Raw genomic sequence first — 6,868 nt, 5'->3', positions numbered from 1 at the left:
TAAAGGCAGGATTAGAACCCAGATCCTCTGACTCCCATCTGTAAAATGGGGATTAAGACCATGAGTTCTATGTGGGACTGGGATTATGCCCAACCTGATTATCTTGTATCTACCCCAGTACTTTATACAGTGCCTGACATTTAATAAGCATTTCATCCATATCATTTTTTAAAATGGAAACCATATAGGGATTCAGTAAAGCAAAGTCTCAGACAATGCTGCATCCCAGTTGAGAATTTGGAGTCAATTTCTGGTCGATGAGAAAGAGGCATTGTAATAATAAAGGAGTGATCTTTTTTAAGCAGAAGCTTTGTAATTATTGTGATGCCTGAAGGCAAAAGTGAAAACAGCACGAGGCACTGAAAAGATGATCTATGGCAGCACAACAAAGGACAGCCTTCATATGTCTAAAATGAGGTCAGGACCATGGGTTTTCTGGTGGGCTTTTCTGTCACACTCACGGATATAGGTGAATTTCACTGCCCGTGGTCTATTCTCTGAATCAAAAGGGCAAGGATGCAAATACACGTGTACACATTCATATGTGCCCTGGCTTTGATTAGGATTCAAACAATAGATTATTTCCTGAGTTCTTGGTTATTGAAAACATTATTAAAAAACATACCGGAAATGTGTGGTCACCTTTCCAGTTCATACTTCTCTCTGCTTTCCTGATATTTTTCAGAAAAATCATTATGCTTACATCCACCCACTCCCCAAAAGACCTCCTATGGTTGCCAATCCATCTCTACATCAAACAGAGATTCCGCAGCATCGGGCTTAAGGCACTCAACCAGCTTTTTCCAACCCACCTATTCTCACTGCTCTCCCTCTACAACCCAGTCCACTTCACTCCTCTAATACCAACTGTGCCTCTCTTTACTCCTTAGCCTAATCCTCTTGAACCTCCTGCCTGAAACTATCCCCTCCTTCATACTCAACATATGACCACTGTCCCCATCCTAAAAATCTTACTCAATACACATCTCCTCCAGGAAGCCTTCCTTGGCTAATCACTCCTCTCCCCATCCAAAATCACTTTTCTTCTGCATCATCTCTCCCCCTTAGTTTGTACCTGCCTAAGCACTTAGGCTTTCCCCACACCCACAGAACTTATGTACACATTATTCTCAGTTGTCTCCCTTACCTGTAATTTATTTTACCGTCTGTCTTCCCAGCTAGATAGTAAACTCCTTGGAAGCAGTGAAAAGCAGCATATCCTAGTGGAAAGAGCATAGGCCTGAAAGTCAGAGAACTTGGGTTCTAATCACCGCTCTGACACTGTCTGCTGTAGGACCTAGGGTATGTCACTTAACTTCTCTGCACCATAGTTACTTCATCTGTAAACTGAAGATCATGATGGTGAACTCCATTTGGGACATGAATTTTATCTAACCCAATTAGGTTGCATCTACCCCAGCTCTTGGTATACTGCCTGGCACATATTAAGCACTTAGCAAATAACATTTTTAAAAATTTACCTTACTGTACTCTCCCAAGCATATAGTGCAGTGCTCTGAACACAGCAAACACTAAATAAATCCTATCGATTGACTGATTGAGTTTTTCAATCGTCTATTTCCCCATGAAAGTCTAGATCTACCTGAGAGGAATTCCCTTCCTCCATGTTCTTTCACTCCTTTCTTGGATAGATTTTCATGTTAAAACCAATGCTCTGCTAACCTCCAGGTTCCCCTCCTCTTTTGTAGCTAAAAACTGGTTAGATTGTATCTATCTCCATGTAAGCATCAAACAGAAACTCCTGACCATCTGCTTTAAAGCACTCAAACACCTTGCCCCCTCTTACCTCATCTTGCTGCTCTCCTACTATAACCTTTAAAGCTAACCTACTCACCGTATCTTGATCTTGTCTATCTCATCAACAATCTCTCACCCACATCCTGCCTCTGGCCTGCAACACTCTCCCTTTTCATATCCAACTGACAATCACCCTTCTCCACCTTCAAAGCCTTACTGTAGGCACATCTCTTCCAAAGGGCCTTCACTGACTAAGTCCTCATTTCCTTTTCTCCCTCTTCTTTCTATCTCATCCTGATTTGCTCCCTTTATTTATTCCTCAATGACCCCAACCCCACAAAACTTACATACCTATCCATAATTTATATATATCAATGCCTGTCTCCCTCTCTAGACTGTAAGCTTGTTTTGGGCACAGAATATGTCTATGTTGTTATATATTATATTGTTGGGTTGTATTCTCCCATGTGCTTAATAAATATGATTGATTGATTGATAGAAGAATCATAAGCTTATAAAAGATGTCATTGTTGGGTCAAACCAATGAGAAATTCATTCCAGGGTTCTTCTCTGACAAAGACCGCAGGACACTTGGTGGAATGGCATGATAGCTGTCCTTCTGTAATCCATCATTTTAGTTGGGGAAGCCTCTCTTCACATGCTTCACTTTCCCTCTAATTGCCTATCATTCTTCTCTTACCTGAGTGCATGTCAACCTTTCTCAAATCCTAGATTTCTCATACCCTCTCAGGATTGCACCTGGAGAGTTTCCAGTACTCTACCAGACTTGGCTTCAGGAGGGAGAGTCAAACAGAGGCATACCCATTCCATTCCTAGCTTGGACAGTAGGTAGCAAGTGGGAGGCAATCTGCTAAAAACTCACTTGCGCTGGGCAGCAGCGACATGGGAGAGAGTCGAGGGCAGAGACTCAAGTTTACTGTGTAGAAGGAGTCTGTGGTAAACCACTTACGTATTTTTACCAATAAAACACTATGGATACGCTACCGGAATGATTGCCGATGGAGGTGGTGAATTCTGGGAGAGATATGTCCTTGGAGTCGCTGTGGATCAGAAATGACTCGACAGCATAAGACAAGGCAAAACAAGATTTTTCAGACACCAATTTAGGCCAAGTCTTCTTGAACCAATTGATGTTTTCCACTTCCATAATTTCCCGTGTCATCCACAGGGAGAGATATGTAGGAGGAGGGCCCACCTCTAGGTTAAGGAAAGCCAATTGAAGGGAAGAGGACTTTTAAAGTGCCAGCTCTATTCCTGCTACTACTGCTCACTGGTATTTGGGAAATTGAAGAAATTTCCTCCCAATCCCAAATCCCTCCCCCTCCTTGGGCTCCCCATATTCCCTAGATAAGGAAGCTCGATCCATTGAAGATGGGCCTGTCCATCACTTTGCCCTCCTTGAAATATCAATAGATCAAAATTTCAAAGAATCCTCTCCCTCGGGATATTGAAGAAATATGATCCCCAGGGAAATCAATGCTCTTTTCCAAACTCACCCTGTATTTGTCTTTTCTCCCTGTTTACTGCTATTATCTATAAGGGATGTTTAAGCAAAACCTAATCAGAAATTCAGTCTGAGGTTTTAGTTAATGTAAAAATAGACTTTCTGGGAAGTTAATTAAATAGGAGGTATTGCAGAAAAAGGAGACTGAAAAAAGAATAGTTCAAAAAGAAAGTGGTTGCTAGGTAAGCTGTTTGGTGTTATTTCTGTTTTTCAAAAAGTAGAGGGCAATTGTGACATGAACTTTGGATACTTCATTATGATTTTCTTTGTGACTTTTAGCTGATTCTGGGCCTTTCTTGATGGGAAAGATGTGGTGTTCACTCATTTGTTCATTCGTTCATTCACTTTCCTATTAACTGAGCACCCACCTTTGCAGAGCACTGTTAGGTCCTGGGGAACATTCAATAAAAATAAAAGATACTGGCCTCAAGAGGTTTACAGACAAATGGGGAGACAGGCAGACATACACAGTATTTACATGGAAGGAGTGGGAAGAAAATCATGGGAAAAATGGAAAAAAGAGGCCCAACTTGTAACAGCCAAAGGATGGAAAAAATGAATTTAAAAATCTTTATCAAGGGAATAAATCAGTTGATTTATATAATGCTAATAATAATGGTATTTTATAAGTGCTTACTATTTGCCAAGCACTGTTCTAAGTGCTGGGGTACATAAAAGGTAATCAGGTTGTCCCATGTGGGACTCACAGTCTTAATACCCATTTTCCAGATGAGATAACTGAGGCACAGAGAAGTTAAGTGATTTGTCAAGGATCACACAGCAGAAAATATTCAGTTCATCAGGGAAGCAGCATGACCTAGTGAAAAGAACATGGTCTCGAAAGTCAGAGGACCTGAGGTCTACTCCTAGCTCCACCAGTTGTCTGCTGTATGACCATGGGCAAATCACTTAACTTCTCCATGCCTCAGTTTCCTCACCAGGAAAATAAGGATTAAATCCTACTCCTGCCTGTTTAGACTGTACCCATAAGGCTCATGAATATCTTGTATCTACCACAGTGCTTAGTACAGTGCTTGGCACATAGTAATTGCTTAAGAAATATTATCATTACTATTATTATTATTATAAGGGCTTGAGTGGTTATTATTATTTTCAGTTGTAAGGACTTGTGTGGCTGTTGGAATGACATGGCTGGGTCTTTTATCTGAAGGGCTGAGAAAGGCATTCCTAACGTTTGCAAAGAGTAAAATAATGATTATGTTGGCATTTATTAAGCACTTACTATGTGCCAAGTACTGTTCTAAGTGCTAGATAGCCAAGTATGGACTAAATTCAGTAAGCACAATCAATTCCGTGTATTTTCTTCATGTCTGCTAATGGGACAGTGTTTTCTCTGGGAGTGTTTAAAGAGCCCAGGCCTGCGACTTCTGTGGGTGCAGAGAACTCTGGTGCTCAAATGTACTGAAGAGCATGGCTAATGACTGTCAGCTTCAGTCTCATTAAGCTGATTGTCAAATAAGGAAGTTTTGTGACTCTAAAATGGTTCCACTGGGACCCAAGAATCGGGTTAGGGAAGTACGTTTCAACCTCATGAACCTTGTAATTTACCTGGAATCATTAGGCCCCAAAGAGTGGAGAATCAAAATCAGCCTCCCATGTGTTCTTTCTGGGATTAGTCTGGCATCAATAGCCCCCATAGAATAGAGAACCAAAGTCACTTTCCCACATAACCTTTCCAGGATTTACCTGGCATCATTAGGCCCCACATTGTGGAGGAAGCAAAGTCCCTATTCTATGTAACCTTTTCTTGACGAAACATTGAATTTTGCTGGCAGCTTTCCCAGAGTGTTCATTTGATCCTTCAGTGGAAATTAAAAACAAACAAACAAACAAACAAAAAAGACCTTCTCCTTTCCTCATGTTCTAGTGACAGACCAAATAATAAAGAATTTTCTTGTCAGTGTTTCACTTACAGGGAACAGCCTATCACGTGACTCAGATCAGAACTCAAATATATATTTCAATGCACAGGTGCCAATCATCTCCCTCTCTGGGATAAGAGAAGTGGAGGATTCAGAATTGGAGGATTCAGAATTCTAGGGGTGTCCGATTATCAGGTGTGTGTTCTCCCTAATCCTTGATTTCAGTTTGCTGTAAGCAGACTGTGTATTGTATTTACTATTTGTTACAGGCTTCCGGTTCACTGCCCAGGAATGGCAGCTCACTTAAAGCTGTTTCGTAAATACTACTTAGAACATTCTTCATCTTGTCGGATTTATTTTTTCCCTGGGCCAGGCGCAAGATCTACACCAACTTCAACACCTCTCCCAATTCTATTGTCCAAGAAATGTGCTCTGATGTATACTCTTATCGTTCAACAGTTCGAACCTGACTTCTTAACATTCGCCGGGTTCTCTCTCTCTGGAAACAACCCGTGAACAGAAACATGTTTATTAGTCTTTGCGATTCAGGTAGGATGGGAGATATATATGCTGGCGTTAGTGATATTTTGCATTCAAAATCATTTCCACTTACTTTAGGAGAAATGTTTGCCCAGATTGTATCAGGGTACTCCCTCTGAACTGTAAGCACCTTGTGGGAAGGGAACATGTCTACAAGCTTTGTTGTGTGAACTCTTCCAAGTGCTTAGTCTAGAGCTCTGAACACAGTAAATGTTTAATAAATACCATTAATTGATTGGAATGTGTTACCTAGGAAACCCAAAGACCTCAGACTCTGATCTGAATGTAGACTTTTCAAAAAAAGCATCATTTTTTCAAAGAGGAGTATTGTTTCAATAATAGAGTCTAGAATGCAGGGAGATTTTTTTCTTTCCCCCCAAATGCATGCAGGTATATTTGTGTCTTGAACAGCTACAACAACAGGTACTGGGTCCAGCACACTGTATCAGGCACTTGGGATCATAGACCGGAAGTGAAAGACACGGCCCTGTCCTCAAAGAGTTTGAAATCTAATGAATCCTAGCTAAGCAGCGTAGATATCAGAGCATGATGCTTTGCTAGGAGTGTGAGCAAGACTTGGAAGCAGCATCGCCATTATAATAACGTTGGTGTTTGTTAAGTGCTTACTATGTGCAGAGCACTGTTCTAAGAGCTGGATAATCAGGTTGTCCTAGATGTGACTCACAGTCTTAATCCCCACTTTACAGATGAAGTAAGTGAGGCACAGAGACGTTAAGTGACTTGCCCACAGCTACACAGCTGACAAGTGGTGGAGCCGGGATTTGATCCCAAGACCTCTGACTCCCAAGCCTGGGCTCTTTTCACTGAGCCACACATTATACATAATCTTGCATAGAAATTACTCAGCCGGGTTATTTAATACCTGAGACTTTTGAAAGTTGGGAAGAAAAAGTAAAGCAAGTTTCTCTTCAAGTGCAGGGGACAGCCCAAGAGAGAGCAAAGCCTGCACTTTGGACCAAACTGCTGCGGCAGATCGAGGATGGTGTGATAGTAGTAATATTGATAATAATAGTAGCAATAGTAATAGTGAAATAGCTTTATTATTATTAATAAGTAAAAAATGACAACACTTGTGAAGCATTTGACTAAGCAATGCAGTAGGTACAAGACACAGACATACATGGGATTCACAGACTTAAAC

At 41.0% G+C, this 6,868-nt stretch overlaps 1 non-coding gene across 1 annotated transcript; it reads left to right on the top strand.

Moving 5' to 3' along the window:
* The first annotated feature begins 2,499 nt into the window (after positions 1 to 2,499).
* On the top strand, positions 2,500 to 2,637 carry LOC114810969. The gene has a single exon (XR_003758657.1). It is a non-coding gene; the product is annotated as a small nucleolar RNA SNORA7 (small nucleolar RNA).
* Positions 2,638 to 6,868: the final 4,231 nt, after the last annotated feature.

This window comes from Ornithorhynchus anatinus, chromosome 3 (assembly GCF_004115215.2).
Source record: "Ornithorhynchus anatinus isolate Pmale09 chromosome 3, mOrnAna1.pri.v4, whole genome shotgun sequence".
NCBI lineage: Eukaryota > Metazoa > Chordata > Mammalia > Monotremata > Ornithorhynchidae > Ornithorhynchus > Ornithorhynchus anatinus.
This window is presented reverse-complemented; position numbering and strand designations above follow the sequence as displayed.